General features: G+C 41.1%; 1 pseudogene; it reads right to left on the minus strand.

Annotated features, from left to right (window-relative positions):
- Positions 1 to 1,139: 1,139 nt before the first annotated feature.
- The window catches only part of LOC122050672, an 89,192-nt pseudogene continuing 67,133 nt past the window's right edge, over positions 1,140 to 23,198 (minus strand).

Raw genomic sequence — 23,198 nt, forward strand, 5'->3', positions numbered from 1 at the left:
CAAATAAATCTACACAAACCTAATGATCAAATAATTATAAATAAATTATGTGTCAACTCATACTTCATCACATATATATTCAATCACCCAATCCTTACCTTAATCTGAAACCTCAGCGGTTGTTCCACCGTAAGACAACGTGCTGCCAAACGAAGTAATTGCTGCTGAAAATCCTCCACACTGACAGGATCACAATAAAAACCCACAGCAACAATTAAATACCCTAGACAACCAATTAGGGCAGCATCCATACCTCTGTAATCTGAGCCCCAAATCAACACTTGCCGGCCAAGACTCATCAGGTTCTGGTGTCACTGCTTGAATCTGTGAGCGGAGAAAGAAGAACAACAGATCGGCAGTGGAAGCTAAGCCGCGGGAGGGAAAAAGAAAACCGATCACCACAGATTTTGAGGAGAAGCCAAGGCTCGGAACTAGGGCACAAATGAAACCCGGCCACCGTCGCTAGGGCATAGAAAAGGTGGCACCGAAAGATGGGTGACGTCGCTGGAATGTTTCGTGCGGGAAGAAAGAAATCGGGCAGAGGCTAAGGAGGCTTGCGCGCTCGGAGAGGTAGAAGAAGAGGTAAGAGCCCAAGCTTATACGCGAGGGATGGGAATGAACCGCCGCTTGTGGCGGTTAGGGCAAGGAGAAGGCCGCGAGATCGGCGTCGGGGAGAAGAGATGAGGAAGAAGTGAAGATCGGCTCGGGAGAGGAGAGGGGATGAAGAATCGCCTCGAGCGGTTAGGGCTCGGAGGCGTCGGGCGCGCGAAGAGGAAGAAGTCGGCACGCGGGTTCAGCGTCGGAGAAAATCGGAGACAAAGAAGAAAAAAGAAAAAGAAAAGGAAAAGGAAAAATTTAAACTTTTCTTCATTAAAACAGGGTAGCCTAAACAGGCTTTTCTGGACCCCGTTTTCATCCCCGTTAACTCGTCCATACGAGCTCCGAAAAATTCCCGAAAAATTTCTAAAAATTTCGAAAAATTCCCTTATTAATATTCACCTATTTCCGGTATTTTACATTCTCCCCCACTAATAAAAAATTTGGTCCCCAAATTTCATTTCTACCATCAGCAAGTACTAACAACAGATATAAAGTATAAATGCTGAACGGTAAACAAATCACATATCTCAAGTGAAAAGATGGGGATATCGAGCTCGGATAGTATCCTCGAGCTCCCAAGTAGCCTCCTCGTCCGAATGATGCTGCCATCCGACTTTAACCAGCCGGATAGTCTTGTTCCACAACTGACGCTCTTTCCGATCGAGAATCCGTACCGGAACCTTCTCATAAGAAATGTCAGGCTGAAGGGGAACTGGGATATCTGTCAGCACATGCGTCGGACCAGGTACGTATCTTCTCAGCATAGATACGTGGAATACATCGTGAACGCTTGCCAAAGACGGCGATAGTGCCAACCAGTAAACTACTGCTCCAATCCTTTCCGAGATCTTGAAAGGCCCAATGTATCATGGAGCTGGCTTACCTCTGAGGTCAAATCTCTTCACCCCTTTCATGGGTGAAACTTGCAAAAATACATGGTCGCCAACAGAGAACTCTAGTGGTCTGCGTCTCCGATCAGCATAACTCTTCTGGTGATACTGTGCCTCTGACATCCTCCGTCTGATAGTACGGACCAACTCTGCATCTTGCTGAACTCTATGAGGTCCCAACAACTGGGCCTCTCCAACCTCATCCCAGAGGACGGGTGTCCGACAAGGTCTACCATACAACGCCTCAAACGGTGCCATCTGGATAGCCGAATGAAAGCTGTTGTTGTAAGCAACCTCTACTAACGGCAGATGGTCCTCCCAACTGCCTCCGAAGTCCATAACACATGACCTCAGCAGGTCCTCTAAAGTCTGAATGGTCCGCTCTGACTGTCCATCTGTCTATGGATAGAAGGCTGTACTAAATCGGAGCTGCATGCCCAAGGCCTGCTGCAGACTCTGCCAGAAACGAGACGTGAACCGGGGGTCTCTATCCGAAGTAATAGTCAACGGAACATCACGTGATTTGATGATCTCCCGGCAAAACAGATCTACCAATCAATCCAGGAAATCAGTCCTCTGGATCGCTAAGAAGTGCGCGAATTTGGTTAATCGATCAACGATTACCCAAATCGCGTCATGGCCTCGTCGTGTCCTCAGCAACCCTACCACAAGTCCATGGTAATGTGATCCCACTTCCACTCAGGAATAGGAATCCGCTGAAGTAACCCTGCAGGTCTCTGGTGTTCAGCCTTCACCTGCTGACAGACAAGACATCTAGCTACGAAATCCGTGACGTCTTTCTTCATGTCGTTCCACCAGTAGGAATGCCTCAAGTCTCGATACATACGGGTCCCTCCCGGATGGATCGCAAATCGAGAGCGATGAGCCTCCTGAAGTAGCTCCTGTAAGACCGGACGAGACTGAAGTACGCATAATCTGCCTCGGAAGTGTATAACACCTTCCTCGTCTCGTGTGAACTCAGTCTGTTGCCGGAAGCTATCTGGCTGCAAATAAACTACAAATACTGATCAGTAGCCTAGGGCTCTCGGATCCTCGTCCTGATCGACGACTGAGCAACCATGGTAACCAGAGTACTATGCTCTGTCTGTCCTTACCCCTCAAGGCCCAAATCGGATAAACCTTAAATCAAGTCTGTGACCACAACTCGGTGGCAAGCTAAAGTCCCTCCGGACTTCTTGCTAAGCGCTTCGGCAACCACATTAGCTCTCCCCGGGTGATAGCTAATGGTACAATCATAATCCTTCAGGAACTCCATCCATCTCCTCTGTCGGAGATTAAGTTCCTTCTAAGTAACCAGATATTTGAGACTCTTATGGTCAGTGAGAATCTCAAATGTAACGCCATATAAATAATGTCACCAAATCTTCATGGCAGAAATAATGGTGACTTGCTCAGATCATGTACAAGGTAGATCTTCTCATGCTCCTTCAACCGACGAGAAGCATAGGAGACTACCATATCGTGCTGCATCAGAACAGCGCTCAAACCCTGAATAGATGCGTCGGTGCAGAGGACATATCCGTCCTCTCCAGAAGGTAAAAATTCAAAATCGGAGCCGACACTAGTCTCCGCTTCAGCTCCTAGAAGCTGGTCTTGTCATCTTCAGTCCAAGTGAACTTCACGCCTTTCCAGGTCAGGCGTGTCAGTGACATAACTATCCGAGAGAAACCCTCAACGTATCTCCGGAAATATCGAGCCAAACAAAGGAAGTTGCGAGCCTCTTCTATAGACTCCGTCTACTTCCAACGGTAACAACCTCAATCTCCTGTGAAACCACGGTATACTCCTACTGGTGACCGTGTGTCTCAAACATCTCACAGAAGACAATCAAAATACGCGCTACTGATCTTCACATCTAGACGTTTCCATCGAAACATCTCTAGAACTATGTAAAGATGATGTGCGTGATACCCCTCAGATCAGGAATAAAACACCACGTCGTCAACAACGATAACGAATTCTGATCCAATATCCTAGGGATACCCAAGTCATCTAGTCCATGGAAACATCTAAGGCTCCACAAGCCCTAATGGTAAAACCAATACACATAATGTCCGTATCACAGACATTCCCAATCCATAAGATCCTCGACAATAAACAGATCTGATCACCAACGATATAAATCACCAAAGAATAGATCCTCCAGTGTGAGAGCAACGCTCCATCACAGAAAATACCATATATGTGGGAGCAACGCTCTACCACAATAAATCCTCAATATGTGTCTACAATATATATAAGGGAGCAATTCTTCACTACAAGAAATCCACAATATATGGGAGCAGCGCTCCACCAAAAACAGTCCATAATATGTGGGACCTACGCTCCACCACAACCATCTAAAATATGTGGGAGCGACACTCTACCACAAACAAACATAAGTGCCTAAAGCACCCTACTATCTAGCCAGAGACTGCATGAGGTCGCTCTACCACAGACAATCCATAAATGACCAAGATATCTAACTATCCAACTAGAGTCTGTACAAGATCACATTACTACATATTACTGTGGCAGCCAAAGGTATAATAATCCAGCAATCACATCAAACTCATCGTCAAATCTATCAACATCGTAGTGAGTCACCCACTGATAAAAATATGGGTTGACAGGGTAATCTAACAAATGACATAATGCAAACACTCTACATCCTGCATTCAACATAAGTAGAATCATGCTGCTACCAACAATACACCTGGCACACTTGCTCACACAACATATGTATGATCAACATAATCCTCCAATTATTATACATCAAACTCACACACACAGGTATAAATCAGTGTGATACCTGTTGGTGCAACCTTAAGGTCAAGGTTGACCTGGTTGACCTGACTCGAGTTGACCTGACTCGAGTTATGTTTTGATGTTTGACGATATTTGACGAGAAGAGAGTTGTATTCTTGATGTTTGACAAGAATAGGTGTTTGGGAGATTGTAGGTGCAACCTTAGGTCAAGGTTGACCTAGTTGACCTGATTCGGGAAAAGTCCAAGCAGGTAGTTTGGCACACGGAAAGTCCAAGTATGGAGACTTGGCACGCGGAAAGTCCAAACAGGGAGTTTGGCACGGGGAAAAGTCCTGGTGAGTGAAGCCAGGCAGTCGGAGAAGTCCTGGTGAGTGAAGCCAGGCAGTCGGGAAATCCTGGTGAGTGAAGCCAGGTGAAAATCCTAGTGAGTGAAGCTAGGTGAAAGGGAAAACCCTGGTTAGTGAAGCCAGGTAAAAGTCCTAGTGAGTGAAGCTAGGAAGTTTGGAAGTCCTGGTGAGTTAAGCCGGGCAAGGGAAAATCCAGATGGATCAAGGGTGATCGGACATCTGGTGTTGGGAAGTCCAAGTAGATCAAGGGAGTGATCGGATACTTGGCACGAAGAAGAAAGTCCAAGTGGGTCAAAGGGATTGACCGGACACTTGGTGGGGAGTCTTAGCAGGTCAAGGGAGTGACCGGATGCTAAGCATGATGTACCAATAGGTCAGGGTTGACCGGATATTGGTTTGGAAGGTTTGGGACTTGGTTTGGGCAAAAACCAAGCTCGATCGGCTTGCAGATCGATCAGTTGATACGTTAGGTATCCGATCGGTCCGGGACCGATCGATAACAAATGTAAGGCACGATCGATTCGGAGCTACCGATCGGTCCGGGACCGATCGGATGGAGCTCGATCGGTCCGCAAGACCGATCAGTATTCCTCAGCGCTACTGACGATCATCTGACGGTCCTCGGACCGAGGAACCAATAAGCCTCGATCGGTCCAGACCGATCGTGCCATACCGATTGGTCCCCACGACCGATCGAGCACGATCGAGCTAGCGGAGTTCGAGAAAGCGCCGATCGATCCGTGGACCGATCGGGCACACTCGATCGGCCGATCGGCACTAGCCGCTATGACGCAACCGCTATATTCCTTCGTGTTTTCTTCGCAGTATAAAAGAAGCTACGGGCTTCGCTGTGCTACTTCTTCATTCTTAGAACTTCTGTTCTTGTGCTCTAGAGCTTTTGCTCTTACCGCTATCGAGCTGTTGAGCTCCTGGTGCTCAAGCTTCGCGTGAGCTTCTCGATGGATTCTCGTCAGCTGCTGCTGGTGTGAAGCTGCTGCTTCATCACTCCAGTCAACAAGAAAGGCAAGCAAGTGTTTCATATTGTCTTTTGCTTTCTTGTATCTGTTGTACTCCTATCTTGCTTGTGCAAGAAACATTGTGGCGAGGTTTCTCCACCCAGAAGGAGTATATTGTATTAGCCGGTTCTCCGGGGACTCATCCACCGACGGATTGGTAGGCTTCGTCCATCTTACGGACACGCCGAGGAGTAGGAGTTCATCTCCGAACCTCGTTACATCCATCGAGTTTGAGGTTTGATCTTCTCACCGTTTCCTTTCTACTGTTTTATTTCCGCTGCGCTAACACGTTTTGTAGAAAGAAACGACGATTTGGGGTCGGCTATTCACACCCCCCTCTCTAGCCTCCGTACGAAGGATCCTAACAATACCTCCAACAATACCTACCGAACCCCGTGTGCATATATCAACATGGGTATAATCGACAATACACCTCAAACCACCTCACATGGCATATATACACCTATGCCAAGAGTATAATCAACGTAATACTTCCAACAAAGCATACTAAACCCAGGTGCACTCAAAATCAAACAAAATAAAAAAAATACCTCAGATACCACATCAAACCCATATGTACTTATCACAACATCGATGTAATCGACAAAATACTTCCAATTAAGACACTCAAACACATGCGCACATACTACGACACAGATTAAATCGATAAGATATATCAAGAAAAATATCTAAACTCATGTGCACATCCCACAACATAAATTAGATCGACAAGATACCTCCATCAAAATACCACAGATGTACTTATACCACAACTCGGATTTAATCGATAAGATATCTTCAATAATACATTCAGATACATACATCGAACTACATAACTATGAATCACAAGGAACCCACAACCATATGAGAACATGGATACATATACTACTCGCAAATGGGCAGTCTACCATAGGACTCCTACAACACATAACAATCATAATATACATGCAACATAGACATGCAAAATCAGCATACCAGCTCAATCAAAGAGACCAACCTTATGCTACCAACACTCATGGTTTTCGGGTATATCTAAACAAAATTCATGCATATGTATCAAGCATGAATACATCAATCAAAAGCAACCCAAAATAAAGCAGCCTAATCATCCAGTAACAACCCTGCTCTAGGTTCAAAGGAACTAATATCGGACAAGGAAGATATACACACCATGGTATAACATTGCAAGTCAATGTCGTACACTACCAAGACTATATCTAATGGGGAAAATTTATCATCTTAAATCCAAATGTACTCTCCCAGTATACACTAGTAACGATTGTATCCCATAAGTGTTAAGCAATTAGCTCTACACTTCCTTACATCAGCGGGGTCACATATCCCAATGCACTTTCTGAGTCATCCAACCGGGTATATACAGTCCATGGTCAAAGTCTTCATGGAATAGGATACATTGATCCTCTATAAACTATCCAAGCCGACAATGGTATATGGCTAAATCAATCCTTTCCACCTGATCACCAACTATAATCATCAAACCTGTGAACATCAAACATGACACTCACTATGTCACCATCAACGACAACCCAAATAATAAATCATCAAAATAGTTATCCACTAATAGATCATCAAACAACCACATAACATTTACTCTCATAAATCATTAGAAATCAACACATCACAATATCTGATCTCCCAATATTCCTCAACCTCAAATCATTCTCAACAATGATCAAACATGATAACTCCCCAAATGACCAATTTTTATCGTATCGAATACCCTAATATCCAAAAAAAAAATATGAGTATAAAAACTTTACTGGCTAAGTCAACAGGAATATGTAGGTATCATCCATTAGCCAGCTAACAATAGCAGAGGCTGGTATGTGCCTCCAACTCCTACTAGTAGTAACAGAAACTAAAACTACTGGTGGTATGATATGAAAAATCACCAGAGACTATAATCCTTGATCTCTATTAGGGTCGACCATGATCAGTGGCTAACCCATCACATGTAATATGGCTACAACAACCAGACAGGTAATAAAGATAAAGTGCTAATAGATGTCATAACTATCATAAAATAAACATCATACCTATTTTCCGTCTGGAGATGTTCCATCGCTGTCCAGTCCCCAACTTCTGACCTCAAAATTCCGAATGAGAAAATCGCCGGAAATCCATATAAATCCGAAACGGAAATCCGAAACATAACCATATCGAAAATTCGAAAATGCCCAGTTTGACTCGCAAACCAAGCTAACCAAATATCCAGAATACCAACAACAGGTATCCGATAAATCTCCAGCACACCAAAAGCAGGTATCATAACCCGCTCTGATACCAATAAATTGGTATCAGATAAATCTCGAAAATCCATAATACAAAAATCCAACAAGTATTGCCAAACTTGGCGCTCTGATACCAAATAAATAAATTGGTATCAAGTTATCCCAAACATCCAAAATATGAAAACAAAAGATCGTATAACTGTGCTCTGATACCACTAAATTGTCACGCCCCAGAGGAGTCCCTGTCCGAGAAAATTTCGACAGCGTCTCCCCTGTACGGTGGACAATCTGAAACTTTCAACATCCTCATATACCTCAGCCACAGGCGGCTGGAATAATAACAATAAATAAAAACATTCACCACGCAGTTTATAATGGTAACATCACAATACTACACTGACTCGAAATCCACCCTACTCCACTACACTCGCAAAACTCAAATCCGACGAAACTCACCTCTTATGTCGTCCAGGCAGGCCTGTAGTAAAAACATATCGAATAGAACATCCATCAATATCAAAAGAAAAACATACGATGTCCAAGTATCCAAATATCCAAGTACACACATAAGCAAATAAAAAAACCAAACCAAATGATAGATAAATCCTCGAGGTCTGCAGGGATTTAGCACTACGTGCAGTGAGTACTAGCGACTGAAACTCCCTCCGGACAGCATCAACCTGAAAATAACAACAATGGAGACGGGGTGAGTCCAACACTCAGGAGGTACAATTGATATGCAAAGTAAAGAAATAACACCTAACACTAATCATGCGTACAGTCTCCTGATATAAGAAAGATAAAAATATGCATCTGAAGTAAACAGGAGAGGAACTGTACTAACCAGGACTTGTGTATAAAGACAAACAGTCCGAGTGGTATAGGAATCCTGTATGCATGTCAAACATAGGTATCCAAATAATATGCAGCATATAAATGCAGCAAGCACAAACACAAACAATAAATGCATCATGCATATGATGCCAATGATGCGTCCTGGTCATCCCTGACGTCAGTCGATCATCTCACACACAATAGTGAGGCCGAGTGGGTAGAGCTGTGACAACCGTGCACTCTGTCGTCACTACTCCTGATGAGTGACCGAGTGGACGGGATGCTGTCGGAGTACACCTATCCTCCTACCCCAAATCATAAAGGGGGAGCGCAATGCTCTCATCTCCCGGTACTCAAAGACGGGGAGGAATCCCTACCAGATAACACGTTGTGTCACACTACCCATGAGCGGACCAACGGTGCCTAACAGAGTCCCTGCTGCAACACACTCAGCCTGAATTGACCACTAACCCATGAGTGGTGGTGTGTGCAGATCCATGTAACTGGCGATGTGCTCAATAATAATGGAGCGGACTATCGCACAGCATGCAATCATGCAAATGGTGCATGGCACTAACCACAAAATATCCTGACCTAATCCACATGTATATAAAAATGCATCATAGGTCCACGAATCAAAACAATCCAAAGGTACACAGAAGGTATAAAACCTAAGTCCTGAACATGGTAAAGCATGGTATATCACTACCCCCTATAAGCTTGTATAAACAGGTAAAATATACATGAGATGCAAACCAATCAATAAATCAAGCATGTACCAAGATTTGGGTAGTGATTAACCGAAACAGATAAGAAACACAATTAATGCAACATGTTAATTTCATTACTAAGCATATCAAAGACAAAAAGTCAAAAGTACCCGCCTCCAATAAGAAAAGGTCCACTCCGAAATAGATCCCTCGTCGAGTCACCGTCTCGAATCAAAGTCCTGTACCAATCAATATACATATTTTTTTTATTTAGCTAAATTCATAAGAATTTAAATAGCTAAATAAAATCCACGAAACTAAATTAGGGAAAACCCTAATCCACATAACCATTTGCCTACCTAAATTAAATATAACAATTGTCTAGGGTTAATTATCTTAACCCTCGTTCCATTTTAAACCAAACCAATCTACATCAGGGATCCATTATCCATAAACAATTATAAGATCCAAATCCAGATAACCAAATAAATCTACACAAACCTAATGATCAAATAATTATAAATAAATTATGTGTCAACTCATACTTCATCACATATATATTCAATCACCCAATCCTTACCTTAATCTGAAACCTCAGCGGTTGTTCCACCGTAAGATAACGTGCTGCCAAACGAAGTAATTGCTGCTGAAAATCCTCCACACTAACAGGATCACAATAAAAACCCACAGCAACAATTAAATACCCTAGACAACCAATTAGGGCAGCATCCATACCTCTGTAATCTGAGCCCCAAATCAACACTTGCCGGCCAAGACTCATCAGGTTCTGGTGTCACTGCTTGAATCTGTGAGCGGAGAAAGAAGAACAACAGATCGACAGTGGAAGCTAAGCCGCGGGAGGGAAAAAGAAAACCGATCACCACAGATTTTGAGGAGAAGCCAAGGCTCGGAACTAGGGCACAAATGAAACCCGGCCACCGTCGCTAGGGCACAGAAAAGGTGGCACCGTGAGATGGGTGTCGCGGCTGAGGCTGGGCAAAGAGGCGACGTCGCTGGACTACTTCGTGCGGGAAGAAAGAAATCAGGGCAGAGGCTAGGGCAGGAGGGAGGTCGGCGGTGTCTCGTCGGAGGGGTAGCCGGCCACAGTGCTAGGGCACAACCCAATCGGCACTAGCGTTGCTGGACGGTGTCGACCGAGAGCAGTGGGGAAGGTCGGCTGCCGGCGCTCGAAAGAGGAGGAGAATCGGGTGGTGGCTCGACCGGCTCGGCAGAGAAGGAGAGAAAGATGAGAAGAGGGAAGAAGTGAAGATCGGCTCGGGAGAGGAGAGGGGATGAAGAATCGCCTCGAGCGATTAGGGCTCGGAGGCGTCGGGCGCGCGAAGAGGAAGAAGTCGGCACGCGGGTTCAGCGTCGGAGAAAACCGGAGAAAAAGAAGAAAAAAGAAAAAGAAAAGGAAAAGGAAAAATTAAAACTTTTCCTCATTAAAACAGGGTAGCCTAAACAGGCTTTTCCGGACCCCGTTTTCATCCCCGTTAACTCGTCCATACGAGCTCCGAAAAATTCTCGAAAAATTTCTAAAAATTCCGGAAAATTCCCTTATTAATATTCGCCTATTTCCGGTATTTTACACAAAATATCAGAGAAAATTTCTAAATTAAGAATAACTTTTGGAAAATTTCTAAGTTTTCACCCTAAAAAATATTTTTCTAAACCCAAAATTTTATGCAAGAAAATTTAAGAAAATTGATAATATTAAAAAAAAATTCTATGCATTTATTTATTTATTTTATTCTAATACTTTTATCAGAAAATTTTAAATTTCCATTTCAATATATCATAACTTCTTAAATCACACTTTTTCATATTTAAAGTAAATAATATTAAACATGCAGAAAATTCTTTTGACGAAATTTTTGGTAAAAGATCTTTTAAACATGTTTCAAGTTTGCAAGATTCGTTTGACAAAGTATTTTGTAACTTGCAAGACTCTTGTGACAATACTTTTATTTGGCAACATTCTTTCAGCAAAAAATAGGTAAAAAATGTTTCGACAATTTTTCTGTTTTACAAGATTCGTTTGACAAAAGATTTTTTAATTCGAAATCTTTTTCTGACGATATAAAAAATTCTTTTGGCAATGTGCAAGATTCGTTCGAAAAAATATTTTGTAGTTTGCAGGAATTTTTTAACAAAAATTCTAATTTGCAGGATTCTATTAATAATAGATTTCTTAATCTAAAATCCTTTTTTGAAGATTCAATTTCTGATTCGAAAAAATCTTCAGGCAATTTTTCGATTGATTGAACCAATTGATCAGAAGTTCGAGTCCATACCTGACTTACCTTTTCGATAGTTGATTCTCCCCCTGTCGAGTTGCTTTCTTCCGAAGTTTCTCCCCCTTCATCGTTGCTCATCCGGGATGGGCTTGCTTCGGGATGGAATTCGACCATTGAGTTTGTTGGGGCTGTCTCGGTAATTTCTTCCGTCTCGGATTCTTCTGATGACGGTTGAAAAGACGGCTTCAACCGGTTCTTCATAGATCTTTAAGAACTTTTCCCAAAGTTCTTTCGCGCTTTTGTACTCTCTGACTTTGTCGAAATCTTTAGTTGGTATTGCGCTTAGAATGTGAAATTCTGCCCGACCGTTTGCCATTGACTCGTTACGTTGCTTCTTGTTCCAGAGGCGTAGATCGAGTCTTTCTCCGTTCGTGTTCTTCGGTTCTTCATAACCAAATTTTAATATTAAAGAAATACCAAAATCTGAATTAAGGTATACCTCCATTTTTTGTTTCCAGATGGAAAACTCCCCCTCGAATGCAGGTGGGTAGTCCTTTGCTTCGGCCATCGTTTTGTTGCTTCAGACGGCGGTTATCCCTTCTGAGGCGTCTTGGCTCTGATACCACTTGTAGGACCGTTGGGCCGGCTAGGAAAGGGTTGTTGGATAGTCCTGTAAATACAAAAAGCAAACAACAACCTTCCTCGAACTCTTTAAGCTAACACTTGCATTAATAGATTAAGCAGTAAATTAAAAGCATAAAATAAGAGGCACGAGTGTTTACTTAGTTACAACCGATGTGGTTGTTAATCCAAGGAAGATTAACCCCAATATCAATCTCCTTCAGGCGGAGAAGCCTCTTACAACATTGACGTACAAAAAGAAAGAAGCTCAACTAAAACTCTAAAGCGCACAAGCATTGGATTTACAGTTCTGAGTTCGTTGAAAAGCTTCTGTACTAAGGCTATATTTATAGCCTTGGTCGGGGCGCCCCGAAGGGTTCCGGGCGACCTGGGGGAATAAAACTTTATCCCCCAACGTTCAGATTGCGTAAATCGCGATCCTGGTCAAAATCAAGGTCCGGGCGCCCGGAGTGGTTCCGGGCACCCCGGAGGGCTCCGAGTGTCTCGGACTGCTCCGGGCGCCTCGGAGCCCAAAGTCAACAGGTGTTGACTTTTTCGTCCGGGACCTCTTCTCTGGTTCAGTCCCGCCTCTGTCCGGTTCTTCTCCTCCGGATCCTCTCGCTTGGGTGATCTCTGCCATCCGGAAAAGGGCTCACCCGAACCCAACTTCCGGTCTTCTTGAGCGGGCTTCCCTCCGACTTCTCGTCCCTCGGAATTGCCGCGTGTTTCCTTCTCGTCCGCCGGCGTACTCATCCGTAGTCTTCGTCCCTCGGACGCACCACATGCCGTCCTTCTCGCTAGCTGCGTCTCTTGCTTCTCGAGCAATCTTCCGCTCCGGCTTTCGTCCCTCGGAACCACCGCACGCTTCCTTCTCGTCCGTCGATGTACTCTTCCGCAGCACCTCGTCCCTCGGACTGCCGTCCTTCTCGCTAGCTGCGTCTTCCGCTCGACTACCTGTGCTCCTAAGCTCCTGCACACTTAGACACAAGGTTATAAACACATAGGACCTAACTTAACTTGTTGATCACACCAAAACAACCTTGGGGTTCCAACAGTTAGCACACTGAGTAATTATTACTTAGAAGATTGTTATACCTTACATAGCTACTCTATAGAACGAATTAGAGATATCAATAACTTTCCTTTGTCCTAGATTAAATTATTTACATCAATATGAATATTTCTAATCCCTCATAATGACTATTATGTCATGAGCATATTCAACATCTCCAATCAACATAATTATTCATAATTACATTTTATGTATTAAACAAAGATGTAACTAGTACAAGTGAATAAATGTCACAGATGTAAATTAATCTTAATCTCCCTTTTTTGCTAGAATCTATTTATTCTAATCAATCACTTTCCTAGTTATGCTTCATAGACTGAATCATCTATAGCCAATAGAAAATATGCTAATGTAGCATACATTGATCAGAACTTCAAGTAGACAGCTAAATAGTCACTTAGGGCAAGTTTGAGATTAACTTTATCTCAAGGGTCTTACATGATAGAGAAGAAGAGATCCACTCTCCTACTACCCTTCTTGTCGCTATAGCACATGTGGTATGAATCACATGCTACGATATTATTCTCTTTACTAAAAAGAGCGCATATTATTTTTTATAAAAATCTAACATTGTACAGATTTCAATCTAGACATACCTAATGTCTAATCTTGAATTTAACGTATGAATCCTGAATTCAACATATGAATTTCAATTTGGATCTAAACAGAATCAATAAATGGTGGATACATTTACTCCAATCATTACATAAATGATCTCAACTTGACACAATTATCAAGGCAGCCTTAACTTATGAGTATGTCTCTATTAGGGGTGTAAATGAACCAAGCCGCTCGCGAGCTATTCGAAACTCAATTCGATAAAAGCTCGTTTGAGCTCGTTTAATGAGGCTCGTTAAGATAAACAAACCAAGCTCAAGCTTCGCAATATTCGGCTCGTTAGCTCGTGAACACGTTCGTTAAGCTCATTAAGAAACTTTTAAATAAAAAAATAATAGTTTTAATATTAAATTTATAGATTTTACACTTTATTTATGAAAAATATAGACAAATATATTAAATTTATTTATTATAATAAAATTATAAATTTTAATAATAATATTATAATTATCTCTAAATATATAATTTAGTTTTTAATGAATATTTAAATTTATGATTTTTATTTATTAATCTCGTTTAGGCTCGATAAAAGCTCGAATAAGCTCGTGAGCCATGAATATATTCATTAAATAAAGCTCGAGCTCGGCTCGATTATAAACGAGCCCAGCTCAAACATTCAAGAGTTCGGCTCGGCTCGACTCGATTACACTCCTAGTCTCTATTCATAGCTACATAACTTGTCCCATAAGCAACGATCTTACCTCTATTTATAGTTAATAAATAGAGATGATTATCCATGTGAGTAGACTAATCTCAATCCGCCAACATGCTTATCGAGACTTTATTCAAATGTGACAAAGACATATACATTGAATAGATCATGACATTTTTATTTATCTAAATGTCTTTACAATAAGTTAGATTCTTCGAAGTTCCAAAGACTTCACATGCCCTTGAAATGACTCTTTAGTCAATGTCTTAGTAAAAGAATCGACAACATATTACGTGTAGGGATGTACTCAAGAACTATCTTTTTCTTATCAACACTATCCCTTATAAAATTATACTTAATTTCTATATGCTTGCCTTTACTATGATATTTGGAATCTTTGGAAAAAGTTATAGTAGCTTGACTATCATAGTATAGTATAACAGGACTCCCACTATTCTCAGCAATCTTCAGATGCTTTAGGAACCTTCTTAACTAGACAACCTCTTGCATAGCCACTACATAAGCCACATACTCAACTTTCATTATCAACAGGGCTACACAAGCCTGCTTCTTTTTGTTCCATGAAATGACGCCACCATTCAGCAAGAAGGTATAGCCAGATGTGAACTTTCTGTCATTAAGGTCCTCCGCCCAATCTACATCTATATAGCCACTCAGGCTCATATCTGATCCTTGGAAACAGAGGCAATAATTCGCTATCCCTTTGAGATATTTGATTATCCTCTTCATCGCTTTCTAATATCTTGATCCTCGATTTGATTAGAAACAACTAACTAAGCCAACAACATATCTTATATCAGGACGAGTACACAACATAGTATACATTAAACTACCAATAGCACTAACATATGATTTTTTTTCTTCATTTGACTATTTCTTCAAGGGTCTTGGGATATATACTTTTGCTCAAAACAATATCTCTCACTACATGTGTCTATGCAATGTTGCAATCTGATATATTGAAGTGTTGTAGCATCTTAGTGATATAAGCCTCTTGAGGCAAACTTAAAAGTCTTTTCGATCGATTTTTAATGATCTTCACTCTTAATATGTACTCTGCTTCTCCCATATCTATTTTGTCATATTATGATGAAAGCCATGATTTGACTTCTATCACACACATTATGTCATTTCCAGCTATTAGCATATCATCAACATATAATGATAAAATGACGAACTTTTCTTTTCTCTTTCTTAGGTAAATACAATGATCCTCATTGATCATTTCAAAATCGTAAGATAAAATGATTTCATTAAATCTTATGTTCCATTGTCTTGACGCTTGTTTTAGCCCATATATAGACTTCTTAAGTCTACATAGTCTATTCTGTTGGCCTTCAACAATGTAACCTTCTGGCCATACCATATAGATTTCTTTATCAAGATTACTATTAAGGAAAGCTATTTTTACATCCATCTAATGTAATTCTATGTCAAATTATGCTACTATAGCTAGGATGATACGTATTGACATAAACTTCACAAGTGGGGAGAATGTCTCTTCAAAATCAATACCCTTCATTTGAGTATATCCTTTTGCAACTAAACGAGTTTTGTATCGATTAATCGATCCATCTGTTTTTCTCTTTACTTTGAGAATCCACTTATTCAAAGTTTTGAAGCTGTAACTTGAGAAATTCATAATCTAGAGACCAGTTTTGGTTATGAGTTTGACCTTTTGAATCTAGTTGCTGAAATGTGAAATGCATAGCTTAATTATACTTTAGAGAACTTTTGGATAATGTTAGTAACACTATTAAATTCTTGAAGATACTTGAAAGTTGAGTCATCAAAAGAGTGAGAGGCAAGGAAAAGTGTGTTTGAAGCTGAAATCGTTGCTCTGGTAATTGGGTTCATTGCTGGTGTGAGATTGGTTTTGTTTAAAGTTGGACTATAACGAGCTGGTTAGGAACTAATAAAGCTGTACATGCCTATTTAAGTGAAGTAAACATGGTGAATTGTGTTTGGCCACACTTTATCATTATTTCAATTACTTCCTCTACAAGATATTCTTTGATGCACACCAAGTGGTTAACTAATCAGGTTTATTCTTCCAATATTCTCACTCTCTCATTGTTTTCTTTTCTTTCAATCATTTTGTTTGCTCCACTTAGTATCTTTTTGACTACATTGCAATTCATAATAAATCCTTTTGATTCATGTATGCTATATTTTATAATGGCGGAGAATAAGAAAATAAGAAAGCTTATGATAGTGAAATGTTGTGAGTGACATTGGGTGAGCTTCACTTATACATGTTTGAGTGTGAGAGTTAGAATAGGTGAATACCTTGTGAGATTACATCTTGCTTAATTCTTCAATTGGATTGAAATCACCATGCTTACTGATTATTATTTGGATTGAATTCATGATTGTTTGTGATCTTTAGATGATCTTAGTTAAATTTCTTTTATGATCCTCCTAGTATTGCTATGGAATTATTGTGGAGATGAATTTTAGTTCTTTCTTCTATTTTGTTTGCTTGTTCAGAACGAACAAGAATAAGTGTGGGGGGATTTGATAACCATGATTTTCTCATAATATTTTAATTCATAAACGCATGCTTTTATGATTTTCTCATAGGTTAAACTCATATTTACATCACATTTCATGAATTACATTTATTCTTAGACTTAATTGTAAACTATCTCATTATTGCTACATATGATGCTAATATTTGGATATATTCTTTGTAGGCATCAAAGGGGTAAAGACTTGATCGGATCATACCATATTTGTGTTCAAATTTAGGGCTAATTGAAGAGATCAAGCTCTGAAGTAATATGGGCCGTCCATTCAAGATTAAGAGAGATCTGAGCCATCCATCAAGGATCTGGTCCATCCAAGCCAAGGGAGAGTAGATCAGGACCTTTGATCAAGATCAACACCTTTGGACCAGATTTTGAGCAACTTCCACCATTGGATAGATACAGAGAAATCTCAACCGTTGATTCAGATCTCAAATCTGATTGAAATGAGAAGCTATAGTGCTAGCTTAAGGCGTTAATTTCTACATTGTACTTGTGTCAAAAACAGAGGGGCGTGATCCTCTCCAACAATCCTCTTCCTTCCGATCCATCGCCGACGGTCAAGAGAGGTAAAGGACGCCCCTTCTGTAAAATACTAGAAAATAGGCGAATATTAATAAGGGAATTTTCCGGAATTTTTGGAAATTTTTCGGGAATTTTTCGGAGCTCGTATGGACGGGTTAACGGGGATAAAAACGGGGCCCGGAAAAGCCTGTTTAGGTTACCCCATTTAAATGAGGAAAAGTTGAATTTTTCTTAATTCTTTTCCTTTATTTTATTTTCCTTTTTCCTTTATTTTTCGTCGGTTCCTCTGTTTCTCCTCCCCGAAAACCGCCTGCGCCCTCTTCCCTTCTCTCACGCCGAAGCCCTAATCTCCCTGCCCTAGCCACCCGGCGCCGCCGACCGCCGACCGCCGACTACCGCAGTCTCCGCCGGCCATCCCGTGCCTTAGCCAAGCTTCCTCCTGCCGAGGCTGCGCCCTAGCATCCTCTCCTGCCACCACAGCGAGCGCCGGAGCCGATCCCTAGCAGCGTCGCCGCCACTCCGACCCGACGCCACTGTCGCCGGCGACGCACGGAGCAGCGCCTCACCTCTGGTGCCCCAGCATCGACCACCACAGTGTATCGAGGCCTAACGCTGATTTCCTCTCCTCCGACACCCTCTGCCCTCGTCCAGCCGCGTGCCCTAGCCGGAAAACCACGACCACCAGCACTCTACGGTGGCCACAGCTTTGCATACTTCAGCCCTAGCCACTGCCTATTTCTTGAAGTGGTGCCGACACTGACTTCTTCTTCTCTGTGCCACTGTTTTCCCTTTGTGCTACACTGCCCTTCCAGCTCTGGATCTCAGCCTCGGGTTGCTGTGAAGTGCAGACAGTGAGTAAGGTGATCAGACCCCCCAAGGTGAGCCTTGATTTGGTCTTGCATGGTTGAGCATGTACACACTGTGAATTAGACGTTTGATTTGTCTAGGTGCTGATTTGAAAGGGCTGACTGGCTAGGCAATGGTTCCACCTCGCTCCGGATAGGATTATTGGCAGCAACTTTGTCTACTGTGCTGCAACAGCGAATCTTCTCCAGCTGTGATTTGAGGTGAAAATGTGTTTTATGTATGAATCGATACGTACCTAATTTGGTTATAGGATGATACATTGATGGCGGATCCTTGTTGTTTCTCCTTGTCAAGTAGTATTCGTTTGATCTGTGTTGGATTACAGATCCAAGCAGTGACACCAGAACCTGTTGAGTCTTGGCCAGCAAGTGTTGATTTTGGGGCTCAGATTACGGAGGTATGAGTTGGGTTCTGGGTTAGATTTATGTGATTGTTGATTAGGGTTTGTGCCCTAATCTAGTGTAGGAGATTTTTATTTAGCTATTTATTAGGTATGTGATGAGTTATGATTTAGGGTTTTGCCTAGATAGTTTTAAGGATTCTATTTAGCAAATCATTGGAATTTTAGCTAAATAAAATATATCTCTGTTGGTATTACAGGACCTTGACGCGAGACGAGTTTCTCGACGTCCGCATTTGGATTGATTGGACCTTTCTATTTTCGGAGGCGAGTACTTTTGACTTATTGTCTTTGATATGCTTAGTAATTAAATTAACAAGATGTATTAATTGTGTTTCTTACTTGTTTCGGTTAATCACTGCCCAATACATGCTACCTGTTGATTGATTGTTTGTTTACATCTTGTATGGATATGTACCTGATTCCACATGCTCATGGGTAGTGATATAACCATATTTTACCATGTCAGGACCTAGGTTGGATACCTTATATGATCAGATACCTTGATATGATTCATTTGCTTTGGTGCACATTATGATATGTCCAGAGATTGGTTTAGTATATTACCATGTTTAGTGACATGCACCATTCGCATGATTGCATCTTGAGTGATTGATTGCTCCTTTATTGTCGAGCACTTTGCCGTTTCATCACTGTTTGGTGCTCCGTGGTAGTGGGACACGCGTGGTAGCACGTCGGTTTGGCTCTTCGGTGCTCCGTTGGTCCGCTCATGGGTAGTGTGACGCAGTGTAGCACGTTAGAGATCCCTCCCGTAACAGGGAGTTGAGAGCATTGCGCTCCCCATTTATGATTTGGGGTAGGAGTACGTATGTACTCCGGCAAGATCCCGCCCACTCGATCACTCATCGGAGTAGTGTTGCGAGTGCACGGTTGTCACGACCCTACCCACTCGGTCCCACCGTTGATGTGAGTTGACTGGCGTCAGGGTGACCATGACATTGGCATCATATGCATGATGCATTTATTGTTGTGTTTGTGTTTGTTGCACTTATATGCACATTGCTTGGATACCTTGATTGACATGCATACGGGTCTTCTATACCTTTCGGTTTGTCCTTTTACCGGGTCTGGTTAGTACAGATTCTCTCCTGTCTTCTTTGGTTTGTAGTTACCTTTATCTTTATCAGGGACGCATGATTAGTGCTAGGTGTTATTTCTTTACTTTGCATATCAACCTGAGTGTTGGACTCACCCGCCTCCATTGTTGTTATTTTCGGGTTGATGCTGTCGGAGTTCCATCGCTAGTCCCACTGCACGTAGTGCTACTCCCTCTGGTTTTGAGTTGTTTCATTTTAGCTTTTTCGCAGACTTTATTTTAGTTTTGTTTTGGACTTACATATGGATATTGTATGGAATCTTTCCGTTGGATGGACTTTTAGTATGATTTGGATTTACTCTACTACATGCCTGCCTGGACGGCAGAAGAGGTAAGAAAAATCGGATTTGGGCTTTACGAGTGTAGTTGAGTAGGGTTGATTTCGAGTCAGAGTATTACTATGTTGTTTATTTTATTAATTGCGTGGTTGTGACAGCCAAAGGCTGAATACATATATAAACTGCGTGGTGATTGATTTTATTTACTGTTATTATTCCAGCCGCCTGTGGTTGAGTATTTAGTGCTTGTAGAAAATTTTGATTGTCCGCCGTACAGGGGAGATGTTGCCGAAATTTTCTCGGACAGGGACTCTTCTGGGGGCGTGACAATTTAGTGGTATCAGAGCACAGGTTTATGATCTTTGTTTTCGTATTTCGGGATATTTGGGATAACCTGATACCAATTTATTTGGTATCAGAGCGCCAAAGTTTGGCGATACTTGGTGGGTTTCCGTGTGTTGGATTTTCGAGATTTATCTGATACAAATTTATTTGGTATCAGAGCGCCGAGGTTGGCGATACTTGTTTGATTTTTCGTGTTACGGATTTTCGAGATTTGACTGATACCAATTTAATGGTATCAGAGTGGATTATGATACCTGCTTTTGGTATCCTGGATTTTTGGGATTAGCCAAGTTTGCGAGGCAAACTGGGTAGTTATTTTGGATTGCATGGATTTTTCCATTACGATTGTGTTTGGAACTTCCGTTTCGGATTTATATGGATTTCCGGTGTTGTTCTCGATCGGAACTTTTGAGGTCAAGTTGGGGACTGACAGCGACGGAACATCTCCCGACGGCATATAGGTATGATGTTTAATTTCTTAGTTTATGACAGGTATTAGCATTCTTTATTTAGTACCTGTTTGATTGTTGTAGCACATATTACATGTGATGGGTTAGCCATTGAGCATGGTTGATCTTAATAGAGATCAAGGATTATAGTCTCTGGTGATTTTTCTTATCATACTACCAGTAATTTTAGCTTCTACTACTACTAGTAGGAGATGGAGGCACATACCAGCCTTTGCTATTGTTAGCTAGGTAGTGGATGATACCTAGATATTCCTGTTGACTTAGCAAGTAGAGTTTTTATACTCATATCTTTTGGATATTAGGGTACCCGATACGATGAAAATTGTTCATTGGGGAGTTATCTTGTTTGATCATTGTTGGGAATGGTTTGAGGTTGAGGGATATTGTGAGATCAGATATTGTGATATGTTGATTTCTAATGATTTATAAGAGTAAATGTTATGTGGTTGTCTGATGATCAATTATTAGATAATTATTTTGATGATCTATTAGTGGATAACTATTCTGATGATTTATATTTGGGTTGTCGTTGATGGTGACTTAGTGAGTGTCATTTATGATATTCACAGGTTTGATGATTATGGTTGGTAATCAGATTATAATTGGGTGCTGGAGAGTTTACGGTTGAATGTGCCTATGAGATTTTAATAAACCTGGTTGGTTATGGATAGTTAACAGGATGATATTAAAAAAAAATGATATATGCTTCCTCTGATATGGGACTATGTGGATAAATAATGATTGATGTTTTGAATGCTAACTTGTCCTCATGGGGAATAGAGATTTATTCATCTGATATAGCGTGGGCTGATGTTTTTGAGGATGAAGATGAGAGTGTCTTGATGTTCTTAAATTCTGACTTTTTCTTTTGGGTCGTACACATTTATACATATGATATTATGTGGTTGGATATACCTTAGTTGCTTGTGGAGGATTAAGGTATTCTTGATTAGTTAGTAGATGAATGATTTAGTTTTGTTGGTTGATCAGTAGAGGATTGTCATACTCTATTTTTAGAGGTTCGAACCTTTAGGTTATTTGTGCTTAGTTATGTATCTAGAGCACATTTGAGTACATGTTTTGTACTGACGTGAAAATGACTGATGTAGCCATATATCATTGTCGGCTTGGATATGTTATTAAGGATTGATGTATCCTGTTCCATGAAGACCTTGACCATGGACTGTATATACCTGGTGGGATACAATCGTTACTAGTGTATACTGGGAGAGTACAATTGGATTTATGATGATAAAATTTTCCCTATTAGATATAGTCTTGGTGGTGTATGACATTGACTGGCAATGTTATACCACGGTGTGTATATTTTTCTTGTCCGGTACCAGTTCCTTTGAACCTAGAGCAGGGTTGTTACTGGATGATTAGGCTACTTTATTTTGGGTTGCTTTTGATTGATGTATTCATGCTTGATACATATGCATGAATTTTGTTTAGATATACCGGTAACCCATGAGTGTTGGTAGCATAGGATTGGTCTCTTTGATTGAGCTGGTGTGCTGATTTTGCATGTCTATGTTACATGTATATTATGATTGTTATGTGTTGTAGGAGTCATGTGGTAGACTGCCCATTGGCAAGTAGTATATGTATCCATGTTCTGATATGATTTGAAGGTTTCTTGTGGATCATAGATATGTAGTTCGGTGTATGTATCTGGATTTATTATTGAAGATATCTCGTCAAATTAAATCCGAGTTGTAGTATAAGTACATCGGTGGTGTTTTGATGGAGGCATTTTGTCGATTTAATCTGAGTTATGATATGTACATATGTGTTTGGTGTGGTATCTGAGGTATCTTGTTGATTATGTTTGATATGTGAGTGCACCTGGGTTTAGTATGCTTTATTGGAAGTATATGTTGGTTATACTCTTGGCATAGGTGAAGATATGTCATGTGAGTGTTGTTTGAGGTGTATTGTTGATTTTACCTACTTTGATTTTGCACACGTGTTCGGTATGTATTGTTGGAGGTATCATACTGAATATACCTGAGTTGTGAGTATGTTT

This window comes from Zingiber officinale, chromosome 3A (genome assembly GCF_018446385.1).
Source record: "Zingiber officinale cultivar Zhangliang chromosome 3A, Zo_v1.1, whole genome shotgun sequence".
Classification (NCBI taxonomy): domain Eukaryota; kingdom Viridiplantae; phylum Streptophyta; class Magnoliopsida; order Zingiberales; family Zingiberaceae; genus Zingiber; species Zingiber officinale.